Raw genomic sequence first — 22,622 nt, forward strand, 5'->3', positions numbered from 1 at the left:
TGTGTCATAGTCAGATTGGCTAAATTTCAGTCTTAAGATTAATCCCTTTGGAAATGAAGTCTATATCCGCTTGCCGTATTAATTACCTGGTTTTATAATATCTATCAATGCAGGTAGTTCATCAACAAAGCAGGTAGTTCTCCCATTGCATTATGTGTGCAAGAGAATAATATTCATTGTATTTATATGAAAATGGAACTAGGTAAATTGTATTTGGGGAAAATGGAGGAGAATTATTAAAAAGGTGACATTAATCTAGATGCAAAATAGTCATAAATTGACATTGAATTGAAACTTTTGGTATAACTTCTTAAATATAATAAAAAATAAATATAAAATAATGCTAGATTTGTATATATTCATACAACTTATAGAGATCTAGAGGAAGAACTATCTGAATATATTTAACAAAGAAAATGGACTTGATTCGTGTAGTAATTTTTATATTTCTGACTTTCCAAAGCTGATACATTAGCTGTCCAGCCCTGATCTACTACATCTTTTCTTTTTATTGCTATCTTTAAGTGGTTGTACAAAGGATTTGTCATTTAACAAAGTAGTTTATGAATATAATATATCTTGATCAATGTCACTCCTTTCAACATTCTCACCCATCTCTCCCCTACATACCCTTCCTTCACTCTTCTTAATTTTATAGGATATACATTGGATTTTTTTTTTTTTTACTGTATCCTCTTCTCCTCTTCTAATCTAAACCCTTTCCTATCACCTCTTTGGAGAACCTACTTCCTGGTGTTTTATTTTCCTGAACTTTGATTTTGCCTTTTTGAGGGATTATACTATTTGAGATCTTCCTTTGAGATCTTCCTTGAATTTACAGTATTTAAGTTAATACATTCGTACATGCTTGCATACTACCCAAATGATTTACTTATGAGTTTATAAGCTTACATATATATGCATGTATCTCTGGGTAATCCACTACTTTTCTGTCACTGTGCAGAAGAAATATTTGCTAAAATAGCAATCCAACCTGTACATAACATATCCTACTAAATATTGGGTTGATAAGAACTTCTTCAAACTTAAATTGATATTATGGTGAAAGAGAAACAGTCCAAATTATATTTTAATATTGCAATTATTTTTGTACTTGTCCTAAATTTAGGAAAATCACATAAAAATATTTTTAAATTGAATCAAATTTCAGTACAGAATCCATTGAATTGTATATTTGAAACTTACGCTAAAGGATTATTATTATTTTGGGGGGGGTCCGGTCATGGGGCCTGAACTCTGGGCCTGGGTGCTGTCCTTCAGCTCTTCAGCTCAAGGCTAGTGCTCTACCACTTGAGCCACAGCACCACTTCCGACTTTTTTCTTTTTGCTTATGTGGTGCTGAGGAATCGAACCCAGGGCCTCATGCATTCAAGGCAAGCACTCTACCACTGAGCCACCTTCCCAGACCTGAAGGATTAATTTTTGAAAGTAGATATTCTCAAAATAAAAGGAAATATTGTCAGCAAATATGGAAGCAGGGAGACAGAATATTTAAATCACTAGTGTTTGATATGTTATGGAGGAATTACAAGACGAATGCCACATAAGAATTATGTAGATAACAAGAAGCTATACATCAAAATTATTAATATAAGTTAATTATTATAAATTACTGTTATAATCATCATAAATTAATAACTATTAAAACTATCTATAAGAGAAAAATTATACAAGATAGTAATAATCATATTTTATAAACATTTTATTTTCAATCAGATTCTGAATAATATAGATACAATTTGGAACATTTCCTCTTTACTTCTTAATGTCTGATAAAGACAAAAATAAAAGGCTACCATCAATTTTGATTTTTTTAAGTTCTAATCCTGATTTTTATTTTATTTATTTATTTTTATGATTTTTTTGCTTTTTTCTTTTTTTAAATTTAATTTTATTGTCAAGGTAGTGTACAGGGGGCTTACAGTTTTATATGTAAGGTAATGAAAGCATTTCTTGTCAAACATTGTCTACCCCTTCCTTGTTTGTCTCCTGCTTTCCCTCTCCTTCAATCTCTCCCAGCCTCCACCCCTCCCCCCCTTCCTCCCCCCTCCCCTGCAAGTTGTAAAGTTTATCTCCAACATATTGTCTTGTGGGTATCACTGACTATCAGTCTTGTGAGTGATTATTTCTTAAGGCAGAGGTCTCTCTGAATACATGGAAAGACATCCCTAACACACACATTTTCTTTTGTTCCATAGTCAGATTGCTAGAGGGGTAAATTTAAATTCTGGAGCAAACAAAAACTTCAGAAATGTTGGTACTCAGCAGCAAACTATTTCAAAGCATGCTGCATGGATCTTCTGTCAAAAGACCTTTTTTTGCTTTGAATGGCTTAAGAAGTCAGAAATCCTATTTCAATTAGATGAAAGATACACAGTGAAATTCCATTTAAAACAAAATGAAATATTTTATTTCATTAAAGTCATCGATGACAATAATTATTATTGATAGGAAATAGGTTTTTATGTGTTATGTATGCAGAAATTCAGAGAATGAGATAAAGAGCATTTGACCTGGATAGCTAAAAAGAGCAATCTCTTTTATTACATGCGGCCTGGTGCATTATTAGCATGGAAATTAAAAAAAAAAAAACTCTAGGATAACTTCTGGTTAAAGATAACAGATTTATTGATTTCCTGTCCATTCAAGGACTCAATTAAATGCAAGTATAGAAAAAAATAATTCATCAAACTACTATGAATAAGGTAATAGTAAAGGACAATCTATATATAAAGAGTTTTGTTCTGCTGTTTTCTGTTTTGTTTTGTTTGTTTTGTGCCAGTACTGGGCCTGAGTGCTGTTCCTGAGCTTTTTCATTCAAGATGGGAAGGGATGGGAAGGGGAAGCAAAGGAGGAGGCAACAATGCTTGATAAGAAATGTACTCATTACCTTGCCCGTGTAATTGTAACCCTCTAACTCCAGATTTCCTGGTGAGTTAGAGATAAGTCTCACAGACTTTCCTGTCCAGGCTGGCTTCAAGCTGAGGTTCTCAGATCTCAGCCTTGTGAGTAGCTATTACAGCTGTGAGCCACCTGCACATGGCACAGCTGTAAATTGGTGGAGGTATAGTCATAAGCATTGCACTGGGCTGGGCAAAGTACAGTATGGAGCACAGCATGGAACTGAGACCATTCTAGGTGGAACCAGGGAGAAGTAAAAGTATCAGCACAGAAAAAGTGACAACGACAATGTCAAACTGAACATAGGAGCAGAGGAAAACACCTTTCCAGACCTGAAAACATCCCTTCCCTATTGCTTCTTGTTCTGATTCACAATGGTCAGCTGCAGCCAGCCACCTGGACCTTTAGACAAGAGTCTGGGAGCCAATGTGTCCTTCCAGTGACAGTCTAATAATTAGGGTCAGACACCAAATTCAAGCCAAGCATGCTAAAATGAAAATCTCCTATGTTCACAAGCACTGCACATATAACACATAACACAATACCCCTAAACAAGTTCTTCATATCTTACTCAAAAGCCTAAACAAAAGTTGCAAAGAGAGATCATATACAGATTTTATAGAAACTAAGAAAACGGCCCATTATCATGAGGAATGACCTTAAATTTTAAACATGTATCTCATGTTCAAATAGTAAAATCTCAAAGAAAGCAATCATCAGAGTACTTAGAAAATAACATGTTTTGTTCATATTAAAAGATTAAATAAAAGAGTAGAAGGATAAAAAAATCTCCTGGTAAACAGAAAAAATTCACAAACTGAGAAAGGATGATAAAAGTTAGAGGGTTTTGGAAAGCTGGGCACTTGTGGTTTATGCCTAAGAATCTCAGTTTGAAGCCAACCTGGGCAGAATAGACTCTTGTCTCTAAGTAGCCAGCAATAGGCTGGAAGTGGAGCAGTGGCTCACGTGATTTAAGCAAAAACACTAACAACCACAATGCAGATCCTGAGTTCAATTCCCAATACTGGCATCAAAAATAAAAAATTAAAATTAAAAAAATAAATAAATAAAGGATTTGGAAAACCAGGCCAGAATTGCCAATAGATAAAAAGATAGACTGAAATTAAAACATAAATAAAAAATTGTAAAGAACCACAATGGAATTCTATGCCTCCATCAGAAAGAATGACACCCCCCCCATTTGTTAGGAAATGGAAAGACTAGGAAAAATTATATTAAGTGAAGTAAGCCAGGCCCAAAGAAACTAGGTCCCATGGTTTCCCTTATTTGCAATAACTAGTATGTAGCTGGGACAAGCAGAAAAGCTCAGATAAGATGCTGTTAAGTGACATGAACCTCAAGATAGGAACACAAGTGGTATTTTTCTTTCTTGCTATTGTTTCTAAATTATTTATAAGATACTATGTGATTTTTTTTCGTTGCTTTGTATGTCCCTCCCCCTGGGTATAACCCCTGTTTTCACTGTATTTGATGTTGGTATAATTTGGGGAGGGGAAGGGAAAAAACAAAATGTTTAAGTAGGGATACAGGTGGACCCATTGCAAAAATGAGATGTACAAGATGCTATGTTGAAAAACAAACTTTACAATTTAGGTGGGGAGGGAGGGGAGTTGGGGGTGTAGCTGAGGAGGTGGGAGGGACGGGATGGTAGGGGAAAAACAAAGGAGGAGGCAACAGTGCTGGATAGGAAATGTATTCATTACCTTGCTCATGTAACTGTAACCTCTTTGTACAGTATTTTCATAATAAAAAACTTATAAAAAGAAATCTAAAAAAATTGCAAAGAAGGAAATTAAGTACATTATGCATGATAATAATTATTATAAAATATGCTTCAATGAGTAGAATAGATTAAATTATGAGAGCCCATGAAAGAGTTTAAAAATCTTAGATGATAATGTCAAAGCTCATAGAATTCACAAACTGTATAGACCATGATAATGACAATTTGCCTTGTGAAGGGTAATTTGCCTTGTGACTCTAACTACGTATCACTATTCTGCAATACTGTGAAATATGTGAAATTTATGTAATCACCTAATCTCAATTAAAGAAAAAAAGTGAGAGAAGGGATGGATTAAGAGAGATGGGTAACAATGTTGTCAGACAGTTTGTGTTCACTGTTTTGTAGAATGGGAACTTCTTTGTACAACTACTTAAAGATAATAAAAAATTAATTAATTAAAAAATCTTAGATGGCATGGACATATAATATTCGAATTATTATGACACAGTAACAATACTTAGAAAAGGTTTGGCCCTTCTTAGTCAGAGGTGAGAAAGAACAAAATTGAAAATCAGAAGATAAGAAAATCTGAGATAGACAACACAAGTCCAGGAACCCAATGTGCACAACTCCCAATGAGAACACCCCTGCAGCCCCAACAGAGCAGCTGGGAGAGAGCTGGGTGCTCCCGGCTAAAAATGAAAATGGTCACTGGCTCTTAGATATGCCAGAACATCAAAGCATCTGTAGAGGGGGGAAATACAATTAAAAGTACTCTAGTTGGCCTTGGAGTACAGAGTATGTAAGCATTTTATGATGAACTGCCCCTAGAGTACCAGCTTTTACAATACACACATGTATAAGATAAGGAAAATATGTTTTTGGTTTCAAAGCATTTAAGTGTTCTCAATAATAGAAGATTGAAAGACAAAAGGAAATGAGATACTGAAAAAATAAAACAAAGCAGCAATAAGGGTCTGGTGTCAGGGTAGGCACATTTAATCCCAGTACTCCAGCAGATGAGGTAGGAGGATCAAGAAATCAAAACCACTTAGGTCTAAACCTAAATAAGTTAATTAGTTGATTAATTAATAAAAGAATCCTGCCAAACCAGATAACAAACCAACAAAAAGAAGATGCCAACATTCTCAGTAAATCAGTAAGGAAGCAAACACAAGTCAAACTGCCTGATGGTAAAAAAAAATATACAAAATAACTTTTTTTTTCTTTAAGAAGGTTATCATCAGCTGAGCGCTTGAAAATTTATTCTCAGAATAAGAAGGAATCATTCTGTAAGAGCTCTTCTACAAGATAGCTCTACCCTTACCCTTTACCCTGCTAGAAGACCAGCCATATTATTGGTTTGGAATAAAATATAGAAATGAATATCTGCTGTATTGACTTAATGACAGTATTTAAACCAGCTTCTACCTTACCAATCAATCTCAAGCCAATTATAAAATATGATCCTTAGCCTTAAACTGCACCATTTTTAGTTCAATTGCTTTGAGTTCATTAAATATAGATCTGAAATGAAGAAAGTATAGAAGACAGGTTTTTCTATGTCTTTGATTGGTCATTTTCAGACTTTTTCAAACCTTTTCAAACTTCAGTCTGTATTAAAAGTCAACATCACCAGAGAGTGGGGCCGGAGGGAGGGACCCGGCCACTGAAAATAATCCTTACTTTGGAAAGTGATTTTTGCCTGCTGTTTACTTTTATAATTTTGGATTTTAAAAAAAGCTTTTTTGGTTTTTTTTAAAAGAAATTCTGGTTTCGTTGTCCATCAAGAAAGATGCCAACAAATGTATAAAAATAACTGCTTTTCGAACTCCAAAGACTTCATGAGCAGTTTCCTTTCGGCGTAATTTCAAGGCAACTCTAAACGTATATATCAAAAGAGCATTTAGAAAGAGATTTTTTTTGGTTCAAAGAAATAGGTACATCAAAGGAATTGAATAGGTTGGAAGAAGGGCTATCTTCTGCAAAGCAATATCATCCTTCTTGAAATAAAAACCTTGAGTACACAAAATGTTAGTGAAAATCAAATCTCATATTAAATTTTATTACTTAGAGATGACTTGCTTTGTCAGTTAAGAGCTGACATTTCAAAATAATTCAAAAATTCATGTTCAGATAGATGATATTTAATCAAACCACAAACCAAAATTCAGTCTACACACCTAGCTTTACTTTATGCGAGAGTAAATATTTATATGCATATCACATTGATATTATTTCAGAACAAGATGCCAAGTTCCTTAGATAATAATTTCTATCAGTGGGAGCTGTATATTTATTTATAATATTTCTTTCAACATTTGTGGCAAGCCTGTGATGGTACTGGGACTTGAACTCAATGCTTTGCATTCTTGCTTGGCTCTTGTTCATGATCAGCATACTACCACTCAAACCATATCTCCAGTCTGACTTTTTGCTGGTTAATTGGAGATGAAGACAAATTTAGAAGACTTTTCTGCTCAGGTGGGCATCAAATGACTACTCTCCATACCTCAGGCTCCTAAATAGGATTACAGGCAAGATCCACAGGCACCTATGCCATATATTTTAAATATTTAAGTTATTTTTTAACAATTTTTCATTTTATCATAAATGAATATTTGTCAAAATTTTATGTAAATTGTGAAGTAAAGATTGTAATTTTAGAGGGAATAGCTTACACTAAACAAAAGGAAAGAAATGTACATATCACTTGATGTGGAAGAAATAGTTGTATTGTCAAAGCCCATAAAATTCACAAATATTATAGACCATGATAATGACAATTTGCCTTCTGAAAGTTAAAATGTGTTTGTGACTTTAAGTATCATCATCACAACACTGTGAAATTTATGAAATTTATGTAATCACTTAATCTCAAAAAATTATTTAAAATTTAAAATTTTATTGTTTTGTTTCTTTGTAAACAGTTTACCCAATAATACCTGAGGTTTTTTTTTCATTAACTTCAAATATCAACTTTATTTTCTATTTTTCATAGCTTTTCAGATTTGTTCTGAAAATTGATTTGTTCTTTAATGTTGTAACAGGTTTTGGGTTTTTGTTGTTGTTGTTTTGTTGATTGTTTCCTTTTGTCGTGTGTGTTCTGGTACTTTTTAAAATAAATCAAGTCCTTTTAAGGATAAATACTTTAATTATATCAAATCTACCAATCAATCATTTTCTTCTTGACAATAAAATTTGATATCTGCATTTGTCACAGTGAGGACCAAACAATGTAATTTAAATGATATTTTGTCAAGAATAAGCAGAGAACCTTTGGTGATTGAATTTCAATTTCTCTTTCTCTATGTTTCACATGCCCATGACCCAATTTTATAGATTTAGGAAAACAAGGTTTTACACGAAGCTTACACTTGTTCACATTTTTATTCCTAATGACTGACTTACATTACTTTCATTGGAAGAAATATTATTTTCCTCTCATTTATTCCCCTTTCTTTTCAATTGACTTATATAAGTGAGTGTTGTATAATACAAATAGAGTTGGTCATGTTTGATATTTTCCTAATATCAATGAAGAGTAAAAGGCACAGAGCAATGAATTTTATTTATGTATTTTATTCCATTTCGTATGTCTAGAATGCTTTCACTTAAATATATTATCCAAATTTAGAAAATGTAATAGTTCTTTTATATTCTTTTTTTTTCTTTTCAGCCCTAGTAATTGTTTTCTAAGATGCCATCATAGTGAACAACTTTAACTTTCATGCTACATAATTATATTCAAAGCCTTATGTATTTTTGTTTATAATTACACAGTAGTTATAAATGTTTAGTACCATACTGATGACAAACACTATTTTGTTGAAAAGGTCTTGCATTTAAAAGGAAATATTTGTAAAACTCAAGGCACTAGGCCACACAACCAATATCCAATTTTTATGGAAAAATTTATATTGTCAAAAAAAAAGCTAATGAAATCTCATTTCAAAACACAGCATACTTGAATAATCTGAAAACAATATCATTCTTAAATTATAGACTGCAATAGCCATATCACTCACTCTTATACTGCTCAGATATAAGAAATTGTATGAGAATTCTTGTAATTATCAATATAGCAACTTGTTTCTCATTTACCTTAGTATTTACAGATAGAAACAATAAGTATAAATACATTCATAGATAATATTTATTATTCTTTTTAATTTTTAATGTCTTTTTTAATTGTGAAAATACTGTACAGAGGGGTTACAATTACATGGGCAAGGTAATGAGTACATTTCTTTTTTTTAATTTAATTTTATTTTATTTGTGAACATACTGTACAGAGGAGTTACAATTACATGGGCAGGATAATGCGTACATTTCTTATCAAGCATTGCAGCCTCCTCCTTTGTTTACCCTTCACATCCCTTCCCAGCCTCCCCCCCCCCCCCCCCCCAATCCCAATCCTTCTCCTTCCCCCCCTGCCCCCCCACCCCCACCCCACACCGACGTTGTAAAGCTCCTTTTGGACATCACAACTTGTACTTCTCATTGTTGCAACAGGTCCACCTGTATCCTTAAACAACTGGTTTTTCCCCATCTCCTCCACAAGTTATACTGACATCAAATATAGTGAAAGCAGGGGTTATACTGTGGGGAGGGACATACAAAACAACAAAGAGATAATCTTATAAATGCGTTAGAAACACATGCATGAAAGAAAAAAACATTAAAATACACATCTAACAGTTCATTTTTTCTTATCAAGCACTGTTGCTTCCTACTTTGTTTCCCCTTACCATCCCTTCCCATCTCCCTCCACATGCCAAAGTTTTAAAGTTCGTTTTTTGACATAGGTCTCATGATTTCCCTTATTTGCAATAACTAGTACATGTCTGAGACAAGCAGAAATGTTTAGACAAGATGATGTTAGGCAAAATGAACCCCAAGATAAGGACTCAAATATTTTTCTTTCTTGTTATTGTTTCTAACATATTTATAAGATTATTTCTTTGTTGCTTTGTATGTCCCTCCCCCTGGGTATAACCCCTGTTTTCACTGTATTTGATGTTGGTATAATTTGTGGAGGGGAAGGGAAAATACAAATATTTATTTTTCTTTTTTTTTAATTTTATTTTATTATTCTTATATTAGTTGTTTTGGTTATTTGTTATCACTTTGCCTAGCTATCCATAATAGGGAAAAATTCTAAATTTCTCTTGTTTATATTTGATATATATATAACACATATATTATATAAACATACTGGAAAAAATTATATTAAGTGAAATAAGCCAGGCCCTACGAAACATAGGTCCCATGGTTTCCCTTATTTGCAATAACTAGTATGTCTGAGACAAGCAGAAACGGTCAGATAAGTTAATGTTAGGTGAAATGAACCCCAAGATGAGGCCTCAAATGTTTTTCTTTCTAGCTATTATTTCTAACATATTTATAAGATATTTCTTTATTGCTTTGTATGTCCTCCCCTACAGTATAACCCCTGTTTTCACTGTATTCGATGTTGGTGTAATTTGTGGAGGGGAAGGGAAAAAACAAATTGTTTAAATAGGGATACAGGTAGACCCATTGCAACAATGAGATGTACAACATGTTATGTTGAAAAACGAACTTTACAACTTTGGCGGGGGGTGGAGGGCAGGGGCAGGAAGATGGGAATGGATGAGAAGAGGAAACAAAGGAGGAGGCAACAATGCTTGATAAGAAATGTACTCATTACCTGGCCCATGTAATTGTAAACCCTCTGTACAGTATTTTCACAATAAAATAAAACATAACTATATTTATATATGAAATCTATCTATCTATCTATCTATCTATCTATCTATCTATCTATCTATCTATCTGTGTGTCTGTCTATCTCTATGTATGTATTTGGTTTGTTTGGAGATTTGTTCTTTTTGCTATCTAGCTCAGGCCAGATTTGAACTATCTTCTGTAACTCTAGATCTTTCTGTCCCTGCCTTTGGTTGCTGTTTTTGCATGCACGTGCCAGGGTTACAGCTCACTAAGAATTTTTGGGAAGATGATGTTTCTTTTTCTTTTCTTTTCTTTTCTTTTTCCTTAGAATGAATAAGAAGTATTTTTCTTTTTTTTAATTTTTTTTATTGTGAGAATACCATACAGAAGAGTTACAATTACATGGACAAGATAATGAGTACATTTCTTATCAAGCATTGTTGCCTCCTCATTGTTTCCACTTCCCACCCCTTCCCATACTCCTTCTCTCCCCCTCCACCTGATCCTCCCAACTCCACACCAAATTTGTTAACCAAGAAATGAACCTAAAGATGTATAGCCATCTAATCTTTGCTAAGGGAGCTAAAAAAAATAGAATGGAAAAAAGACAGCCTCTTCAGTAAATGGTGCTGGCAAAATTGCTTAACTATTTGTAGAAAACTAAAGCTAGATCCTTATATATCACCTTGCACCAGAATCAACTTCAAATGGATCAAAGACCTTAGAGTCAAAGCAGATGTTTCTTTTCTAATATATATTTTGTATTTCAGCCTCCAGAGATGCCTTCTGTGTGGTTTTATCAGGGATTACATGCACTTATTAATATTCAAATCCTGCAAAATTATTAAAGAATCTTTTGAAACAGGTGTCCTTTGTTATAGCATATTACCTTTTTTGGGGGTGGGGGTCTGAACTCTTGGCCTGGGTGCTGCCCTCAGCTCTTCAGCTCAAGGCTAGCACTCTACCACTTGAGCCACAGCACCACTTCCGGCTTTTTCTGCTTATGCGATGCTGAAGAATCGAACCTAGGGCCTCATGCATGCAAGGCAAGCACTCTACACCTGAGCTACCTCCCTAGCCTGCATATTACATTTTTTAATATATTTTGAGATTTGTTCTTTCTGAGAGAAATTGTTGTTTGTTTGCTATGATTCAACTGAGTGTGGTTTTTACATGTGACTTGTATGCTAAATAAAAAATGTGTAAGAATCAGATGTCAAGATAAAACATGTTTGTGGGTGCACAAATATTATAACTGATGAGAATCAAGTTGACGATAACTCATCATAAAAACCGCATGCTTTCCAGAGAAATTGGATATGTCATTTTAGAAGCAGATGTACACTTCATCTCAAATGCATAATCGTATCTTGGAGGTCCTATTATAAGCCACGTGTTGAATTGTAGGCATTTCCTCAGGTAGATTATTTAACAGTTCATGAAATAAATATTAAAGCTTATATAACCTGTCACATTGAATGTGTAACTGACTTCAATTTTCACATGAAATATACAATATAATGACTATGGCTTTATGAGTAATTTTAAAGCAAAGTTTTTTTTTCTGTTTTTTTTTTGGGGGGGTCCAGTTGTGGGGTCTGAACTCTGGGCCTGGGCACTGTCCCTCAGCTCTTCAGCTCAAGGCTAGCACTCTACCACTTGAGCCACAGCGCCACTTCCAGCTTTTTTCTTTTTGCTTATGTGGTGCTGAGGAATTAAATCCAGGGCCTCAGGCATGCAAGGCAAGCGCTCTACCACTGAGCCAGCTTCCCAGCCCCTAAAGAAAAGTTTTGAATGTACAAAATACCTTACAGCTTTATGACATACTGTCTCACCGATAATATAGTACTTGGAAGCTTTTATAATAATTCTGCATTTCTATGTATGTACATAAGAATTATGTGCATTTAGTTAACTTATTTTTATAAAAATTTTAAATTATTTTTAAAGTATAAAATATGTAAGATAATGGCTTTGGTAACTTATAGAAGTAAAGAACAAAAGGAAACAAACAGAGTCTTAAAAATAGTATTTACAGAAGAGTAAGCATAGTAAGATGAATTGATGATGTCACATGTGATTAAACAATTTCTTAACTAACATCAAGGAGCTTGGCCTAGGAAATAGTGTAAGAACTGAAACTTTACCTATGCAATTTACAGAGGTCAAGGTTTGGATACTTTGATTAAGGGCTATGATTCTTTGTTAAGTGTTTTCTTTAAGAACCATGCATGTGTATGTTTGTCTATGTATATGTACAGTGATAAACATACAAGTATAAACATACATAGATATACATTTATATCCATGTCTATACATATATGTACATGTGCACATATGTATATAAATATCCCCATATACACATATGTGCATGCATGTATCTATGTATATTCTGTAATAAAAATAGAAAGTGATGTAATAGGGTTCTTATGCAAATATATTTCAAGACTATATTTCTATTTTTCTGTAGCTATAACTAGATAATTTATATACAATTTTCACACTCTCTTACGTATGATAGCCATCTTCCTTTTGATTTTGTGCATAGACAAGATACAGGCTCTGCAATGCATAATAATATAGATTTACTTCTTCTTATACAATCTCTCTCTTATTTCTTATTCTTTTATTAGGTTTGCTAAATACTTCAGTGTTAAATGGGATAATAGTGATTATGGTGGTACTTTACCTTTTTGATGAGTTTCAGTATGAATTATCAAGCTGACTCTTTTTTCTTTCCTCCTCTGTAGTTGCTAGACTTATCTATTTTTAACTCACATTATTCTTTATGCTATCTCCATATATTATTCTGGGTTGACTTCTGTATTCTCTAACAAGTCTCTCATGGAAGAATTTCTTCACTGGATTTTTCTCATTGCTGTTGTGATTTTTTTTTTCCTGTGAGATCACCAGGAATTATATTTTAGGGACCATGTCAGCCCTTACAGTAAGCATCTTGATGGGGAGTATTTTTAGTTGCCTCTACTTAGAGCCTATATTTTTCTGAGGTTGTAGGGCACTTTAAATGCAGTGGCAGGTTGTTAGCATACTGTATCCCATGAGTAAGTCATATTCCAAGCCATAGCTGGGTGATTGTGGTACACTCCTCACTCCACCTCAACCCACAAAACCCAGGAAAAGTCATCTAATCTAAGCTAAAACTGAGGTTTTGGGTTTATTCCAGGATAGTCTACTTTATTCTTGTTGCATTTAGTTTTTATTTTACGTGCAGGCCACTCCAGTCTCCTAACTTCTTGTTAGAACTCATTTCCAGTTACTTAAGCACAAAGAACTCATGGGGTTTTCTCTTTTTATGTTTTCATTTTCCCTTAATTGCTGGCCTCCTTGTCTCTAGCTCCCTCCCTTTCCCTCCTCCCATCCCTCCTCTCTCTCTCCCTTTCTTCCTTTCCTTTTCTTTTTCCCCTCTCTTTCCTCCCTTCCTACCCTTCCTCTCTCCTTTCCTTCTTTCCTCCTTCCTTCCCTCCTTTTCTCTTTCTCTCTTTTTTAGCTTTTTCTTTCAAGAACAAAGTGACACATCCTTATATTGGAATTGGTTGGTTTTAATAATATAGATGTAGTTATTTTTTTTCAGTGAGAATTGAGTCCTGATTTGGCACTTTCTGTTTCAAGAACACATATGTTTCTGCATGTTCTTGTAATTTATCTGGAGCAGATACTCTCTTCTTATAACATTGGTTACATATAATATCATTAACACCAACCTTCAGTGTGTATTGCTTGTGTTCACAGCATGCATTTGAGGGCATAGCTACTTGGGGTGATCGTGAAGATATATAAAATATTATATATATCATTATATATAGATAAATGTTATATATCCTATATTTATTACATTATCTATAGCTCTTATACATCTTTACATTTATTATAGATTTATAGATTATATTATATATTATATTTTTATATATTTATATTGCACATATACTATAGAGACAGTATAGGTGAATGTGTGTGTGTATATATATATATATATATATATAAGATATGTACATATAACCTATATGCTGTATATTGTTTCTAGAAGTCTAATGATCATGTAGTGGGTATCTTGAGCCTTATATCCTGGTAGGAGCTGTCAAATATTCAGTCCAATGTGTAATTTTCTACTTTCTTATCGAAAGAGAAATTCATACTCACTAAAAGATTTCTTTTCCCTTCTTTTTCTCTCTGGAGATTTTTCTCCACTTCCATTTTCCTCACTTATAAAGCATCCCTACACATGATGCTCTGGTCATTTATAATATGGAGAGCTATTTGACATTGAGCTTCAATGGTCTTTACAGCTTGCTTTCAGCCTAGGTGTTCAGCCAAGTTTCTCACCTGGATGTGTCATCCAGAGCTATGCTTGACAGTGAGCATTACAGACACTTGGAAAAACACAAATTCACGGGGCTACTGGAGCATAAAAGGCAACTTCAAATGAAACAATAAAAGCAGAATCAGGCTTGTAACCTTCAGCAATCCCTCTTCCACATCAACTGTAGTAAATCAAAGCTGCTTCACTTCTACCAGAGGATGTGACAAACCATCGGAGGTGAAATAAACGCCATGTGCATGGGATATTTTGACCACATTGACTTCTCTGACAAGATGAACTTAGAGAAAGACAGAGAACAAATCAGCTGAGAAATTTATGGCTCTGGAAATGAAGATATTGAACACTATCAGTTTAGCTGTCACCTACAGATAAAAATAATTTGCAAAATTAATTTTTAAAAGCTGGGCAACTAGTGGCTCACACCTGTAATTCTCAGGAATCTGAGATCTGAGCATCAGGGTTTGAAGTCGGCTAGAACAGGAAAGCTGGTGAGACTTTTATCTCCAATTAAACACTGAAAAAGCCAGAAGTGGAACTGTGGCTCAAGTTTAGAGTGCTAGTATTGAGCACAAAAGGTCAGGGAAAGCACCGAAGACCCAGTTCAAGCCCCAGGAGCACTATAGACACACAAAAACCATTTTTTTAAAGAAATAAAATACACATCCCATTAAAAGTACAATGATCCCTTCTTCCTATAGTTATTTTAGATCTTTCTACCTGAAAATTTGCTTTTCAAATTTTATTTAAATAAATGCATGAAAATATGTACTTGTCAAGATCTTGAGCCAAATGATTCTCACCCTGACTCCCATCTTCCATGTCAACTGCACCTTGCTAACACATCAACACTGTTTTTCACCTCTCTCTGATACATAACAAATACTTCAGAATTCCTCAAGACTAATAGTAAGGGAAGGAGACTGGTCTAGATGAAATAAAACTACGTTTTTTTTGCATTGAGGAGGCTGAGATCACCCTAATCCTAGCACTTTGTACCCTTATTCTGTAGTCTGTACTTCACTGTTGATGGCGTACCCCTTTCTGTGACCTACACTGAGTCCCTTCCCCATGTCTCTTCAGAAACATCACTCAGGTAGGCATTGTCTCTCATTCCAGCATCATCAACTACTCTCTATACTATCTATACTGAGGAACATGGTTTGCTTTCCAAATGTACTCAATTACTTAACTTTACCATGCTTCAACCAATATCTACTTTGGTGGTCTTAGAACATAATATGTTGTACGTTTTGCTTTGTCTTCTTTTGCTCTTTCCCTTCCTTCCTTCCTTCCTTCCTTTTACTTCCTTCCTTTTCTTCCTTCCTTCATTCCTTTTCTTCCTTCCTTTTTTTTCTTTCCTTTACTCTCTTTTTCCTTTCTTTTCCTTTCCTTCTCCAACAACCTTGGGACATAACTCCTACTGAGACAGGATAATTGAGGAAGCTGAGGCCTGGTAAGGGAACTCAGAAATACGGTATTTAGAAACACAGAAATGCCCTCTTTGGGCTGCAATGCTTGGTAAGAAATGTACGTATTATCCTGCCCATGCAATTGTAACCCCTCTGTACAGTATGTTCACAAATAAAATAAAATAAAATTTAAAAAAAAAAAAGAAATGCCCTCTTTGCTTCAAAGAGAGACAACAGGATGTATTTCTTCCTGAGGGATGCATTTCTCATTCCAAAAATTATCACTTGTCTGACAGAATAATATGCCTTCCTGAGAAAAATGCTTCCCCAAAACTTAAGCAACCTCCTACCAAAATGCAGATAGCAGGGGCCTCCTTATCTCAAGGATAATGATCTGTTTTATGGCAGGATGCATCCATACCTGGAAGAAATGCCCCCAGAATATCCAGAAACTCAGAAAGTAACATGAGTAATTAGAACTAAAATGAAAAACCTAACTTTGCATAACTTTGAAGTCATACTCCCTTACCTTACCATATAAACACCCCGAACAACCTAAGAGTATCTCTCTCTATCTCCCTTCCAGAGAACCCACACTCTTGTTAGTGTATGCCCCTGCCCCTTCTGTTTGTCTGCTTGCTTACTTACTCAATAAAGCTCTGCCAAGTTTTCTTATCATTGTGACTTGTCCAGAAATTCTTATTGTGTGATCAAAGTCAAGGACTCTAAGTGAAGAGTCCCTACATTTATAGGACTAACCCTCACCTCAGTCTGGTAACATTAACACAAGTGCTCTTTTGTAAATTGTTTTCATTAACAAAATTCATTTTGAAATTAGCATACATACAAATTAGCATTTGTAGTATGGTGAGGTTTTGGGGGGGTTATTTACACATGCACTCAATGCACTTCGACCAAGTTTACCTCTTCTACCACAGAATGGGTCTTTAAAAAATCTCTTTTCTTACATTCATTCATCTGTCTATGAAACAACTCACCCTTCCTTCTTTCTTTTGATTTCTTTCTCTACTTTTGACATTTCTACTTTATTTTTGTTTTCTTAATTCCAATGAAATTCATGACTAACCTTGGCCCTATACTGTGGTGTATTTTAATTTGTTTTACTTCCAGGACCACATCCTTTCCATAGTTTTAATTAACATCTGTGCCTGGATTTGCCATGCATCTGTAAGCCCAGACTTGACCTTTGTCCAGATCGCCAGCCTGTAAATAAACAGACAGCTCAGCCACATCCCATTGAAGCACAGCTCCTGTTTGCTGTTCAACATGGTCAGGATGTTACAGTCTCAGCCACAGGAACAGCATTCACCAAGTCCAAGCTCTAATGAAAGTTATTTCTGATTTCTCTTTTGCCCTTATTCCAAACATCTTTTCTATACTCTATTTCTTTTGTCTGTTGGCATTATTTTCAGACACATTTTTCTCTATACTAGGACCCTCAACTCCCATTCTACCCTCTGACCTTTGTTTTTAATTTGTTTTTACTTTTGTTTTTGAGATAAGGTCTCCCTCACTTTTCCCAGACTGGCTTCAAACTCATGATCCTTCTTGACTTTATACTGATAGTCACAGGTATGTGCTACCATGCCCAGCTTCTATTAGTAGCATCCTAGTTCAAGTCAACATGTTAACAGATTTCCTAAATTCTGTTCTTATTTCTCCTTCCTGTGTTAGACAAACAAATTCTGAAGGAACCCTTTAAGACTGCACAAGTGACTTTTCCTTAAAGATCTCCGAAGGTTTCACATCACAATGGGTATAACATCTGGGTCACTTGCCCTGATTTTCAAATTTTCATATGGCTGGATGTATGCCTACAGTTTTCCTATAATGACAGATGGAGTCAGATAATTCTTTGCTTTGGGGACCACCTTGGGCATTACAGTACTTTTTGCTTAGCATCTGCCTCCTACCACTAGATGCAGTAGTGACAATCACAAATGTTTGAAAATGTTTTGATACTGAGGAAGGGCCCCTGGGATGTTAACTTGCTCCAGGTTGATAAACACTAATCCAATGTGACCATAAATCTATTTTCCTCAGACAGGCCCAAATGCCTATTACAGAACTTTTATACAGTGTGGAGACTGCCACTCTGAAAGGTGTCCTAGTGAAGATGCTGATTGTATGCTCACACTTCTCTTCATTCTATTACGTGCAGTGTGTGTTTACTTTTGCTTATATCAGGTTGACCCCAGGCTTAAGGTTTTTGCCATGGCTGATTCTCTCATCAAATGTTCTTTTTCCCACAGGATCTTTTTGTTTTATCATTTGGACCATTTTTTTTAATGGTGGTCATGTTTGGTCATATTCAAAATAAATACTCCCTACTAATTCACTTTAACACTACCTAACTTTCTTTTAGAGTTATTTCTCTGTTTTGCTTTGTCTATCTGTTTATAGCAGTGCTTACCCTTCAGTAATTTCTGAAAGAACAAATAAATGGATGGATGAACACTTTCCCAACAATCCTCATCTCAACAATACCCAGATTCCCTGTTTTCCATGCTAATCCGTGTGACTTTTAACTAAGCATTTATCAGTGTGATTGTTATCTTCATAATAACCCATGAATATGTAATTCATCATAAAACTAATAATATTTTTAGTGTAGAGAATCTTAAGTATGAAATACAAGTATTACATACTTTCGTGGAATATAAATACATATACACATACATGTATTTATATGCATATATGTTCAGCATATATTGATGCATACGTAACATATGTATATATGCAGGAGTATATGTTTATGGATATATCTGTATCTATCTCTATCTATCTATAAATAGATAGATAGAGATAGATAGATAGATATAAAGCTGATAGATAGATATAAAGCTGATCAACCCAAGCAGAGACTCTGAACCCCTTGTAATAGGGGTGACAGTCAGGAGAGCACACAGGGACATAGGGAAATAGGAAAGAAACTCTAGAAAAGAAGAAGGGCAAATACAGAGAGAAGGTATTGAAGGAAAGCTGATTTCTTGAGCATAAAGTCATCCCAAAGATATCATGAGCAGTAAATTAAACAATCCTTCAAAAAGAAATTTGACAAAGAAATTTCGTTAGGGATTTAAATCTCTATGGAAGCTCAAGTTGCCGCATTAAGATATGAAAATTGTGCAAATATTGTTCCTTAGAATGATGTTTGCCGCAGGTCATTGAGTTTCAGTCAATGAAATTTAGAGTGATAAATGTCCTGTTGAAAATAACTAGAGGAGGAGAGCCAAGAAAGAGCTTCAATGGGGATGTTGGGCTTCAGAGTGATTTGGACCCCAGCATTCGTTCTCCGTGTGACCTTGAAGAAGTTTATTTAGCATTTCTGAGGCCTATGTTCCACATCTATAAAATGTGGGCAGTTTCCAAGATCCTCCCTGCTAGCCTGAGTTTATGAAAATCTAATAATAAGAAAAAAATCTATAGCCAAGCTTGAGATCTAAGAATCAGGGTTCAAAGCTATCCAGGGCAAGAAAGGCCATGAGAACCTTATCTCATATTAACCACCAAAACCCAAAATTGGAAGTGTGTAGAGCACCAGCCTTGTGTGAAAAGCCTTGAGTACACACTATTAGCAGAAAAACAGAAAGAGGAATGAAACCTACCATTGTAAAAGGGGAAGGAATAGAGAGGAGTAATAAAAGATGTTCATTTTAATCAAAGTACTTTGTACGCACTTATGGACATATCAAAACAAAACCCTTTTATACAATTAAGATACATTAATTAAAATAAGAGGAAAAATCTATGGATATTAAAAACTGACAGCTTTTGAAATGTCTTCAGAAAAAAGCTAATATTTTGTTAATAATATGAAGTTCTTTTGAGCATTTTAGTACATTTCTTTTCCACCTTTAGGTGAAAAGATGCAGAGGTTAGGGGCTTTTGTTGTTATGTTCAATCTTATATAAAAATAAGTTTGTATTAGGTGCTCATGGCCCATACATGTAATCTTAAGTAGGTCAGGAGTCCAAGATTTGAAAATTGCAGTTTGAAGCCAGCCTGGGCAGGGCAGTTTATAAGACTTTTAAAAGCTAAGAGACAATGCCCAGGCCTTGAATTCAAGGCCTAGCTATAAAAAAAAAAAGTAGCAACATAAATAAATTATTTGTATTTCATAGTTTTATACAGTAGAAAATTTCACAAACCTGCCATTGTTAATGACAAATTAATATCACAGGCAAGATGTTCAAAAAGATAGCTCAAGTAAAGATAGATTATTTTTGTCTGCTATTTAAAATATTCCTATGTTTATTTCACCATTGTAAATAGTTCTACACTTCATATTAGTATGAACTGCATGTTTGGGGTCTTCATCCCTGATTCTAATGTTCTCTGAGTAGCACCCACTCATAAATGGATCCAGTTATGCAACCTACACAATTACAATATGGTATCCAATTCTACAGCAAGATTTGATTAGCTTGTTTAAAGAAATATTATTTGCCCGCTTGGTGTCATAAGCAATACCTTACCCAGAATCCTGTACTTGATAAGCATTGAACAGACCCATATTTTTTTAAAGGAAAGCATGAAGAAAAATGGGGAAGAGGAGAGAATGAAAGAAAAAAGAGAGAAAAATGTGGAAAGATGGCAGTAAATAGAAACCAAAGGAGAAAAGTAGATATAATAGAGAATCTGTGGATGGGCTGGGACGGGAGGGAGGAGGGACATGAAGGGGAGGGTAGGGGATACGAGCGATATTGAGAAAAGAAAAAATTCACAGAAAAATAATAAAAAATCATCAACTCTGTTATTTTATTCATATTTCCTAATATACCAGATCTGGGTTCCCAGCTACAACCAAAGTAGTCACTTAGAGAGCAGTGTTACAAGCACCAGCTAAGGACAGGGTCCCTGTAGTAACCATACCCTATATGGATAATTCCCAGAGCTCTGTGTGTCACACTTGAGAGAACAAAGATATCCTTGGCTGGATTGCTCCCAGTTTTACAAAAACCTTCACGTTTCTCTCCACAGCTATATTTTCAAAGAAAAAAGTATTTAGTCAGGGCATCTGGATAAGAGAAAACATATTTAAATTAAAACACATTTATTCTTATTTAAATAACTTTGTTTTTGCCCTGGGGGAAAGTGGCTTGAAATGCTTAAAGAAAAGCAAGAAATAATTGTCTTAATAAGGGGAAGAGGGGAGAGTGATTGGGGGTAAGATTGGTTGAAATATGTTTTAAATATGGCTGGAAACATAATAATATGATATCCCACCCCACATAATGAATTTAAGCTAATAAAAACAACAAAAATGAGAATACATATTTTAAGAAGATGCTAAAAAATGGTTAGACATGTTTATTATCTGGCAAAATCCATACTGGCAGAGCAACTTCTAATTTTCATTGACCAAAGTATTTGCTGAAATCTGTGGTATGCATGTTTAATACAAAACAATATCATTGCCTTAGGATTTGGACATATCTGTTATTATCCTTCCTGAACTAAACCTGGTTTATTCAATTAAAAAAAATCTCCATTCTTTAGCAGTGTTTCAACTGTAGTAGCAATTAAAAGAGCAGACAACTACATAAAAATATAGTTTAAAATTTTACATTTAACCAGAACTGAGCATTTGGTTATAAGTTACTTTTGATCCATGTATAAAAACCATCAAGCAGTGGTTAATTGTATTATCTCATGAAGAAAAATATAATTTCTTTAGCACTGAAGTCCTCATGTACAAAGAATGGTATGCAGAGTGAATGGGGTTTTCAAAGTTGTTTGAAATGTTTTCATGCAGGTTCATATATATACTTTTTATTGCAATTAGGTATATATTAATATATTTACTATTATTACAAATTGCTATCTACAGTGTCAGAAACCATATGACAATGTAATCTTTGATCTTTTTTTTTAATCGGTTGTCGGGCTTGAACTCTGGGCCTGGGTGCTACCCCTGAGCTCTTCAGCTCAAGGCAAGCACTCTACCACTTGAGCCCCAGCACTACTTTCCAGTATTCTGAGGGTTTATCGGAGATAAGAGTCTCATGGACTTTCCTGCCCAGGCTGGCTTTGAACCTTGCTCCTCAGATCTCAGCCTCCTGAGTAGCTAGGATTACAGGTTGAGCCACCAGAGCCCAGCAATTTTTGATATTTTATTTTTTCCCTGTAGGTTCTAGGATTTGAATTTATTGCCTAGTAACTTTCATTTGCCTTTTTCTCCTGACATTGAGGCTCTTCCAATTGAACCATACCTCCACTTCTAGCTTTCTACTTGTTAATTTGAGAGTAGAGTATCACAGACTTTTCTGTGTAAGATAACTTTGAACCAAGATCCTCAGATCTCGGCCTCCTGAGTAGTTATGATTATATGTATCAATCACCAGCGCCAGGCGATAATGGAGTTTTTGTATTATTCTTTTGGGTAAATAATAAGCTCTTTTATTGCTGTCTATCCTTACTATTGGGGTGAGCAAAGCCGGCATGATTTACTGAAAGTCAGCTCCCCAGA

At 34.7% G+C, this 22,622-nt stretch overlaps 1 protein-coding gene across 1 annotated transcript in view; it reads right to left on the reverse strand.

The window, feature by feature from the left end:
* Positions 1–22,622, reverse strand: part of Nrg3 (neuregulin 3) — a gene marked incomplete at its 5' end in the record, with an annotated part of 1,028,236 nt that overhangs the window by 206,114 nt on the left and 799,500 nt on the right. The gene's annotated exons all lie outside the window — the stretch shown is intronic.

Source organism: Dipodomys ordii, unplaced genomic scaffold, assembly GCF_000151885.1.
Source record: "Dipodomys ordii isolate 6190 unplaced genomic scaffold, Dord_2.0 Scaffold148, whole genome shotgun sequence".
Classification (NCBI taxonomy): domain Eukaryota; kingdom Metazoa; phylum Chordata; class Mammalia; order Rodentia; family Heteromyidae; genus Dipodomys; species Dipodomys ordii.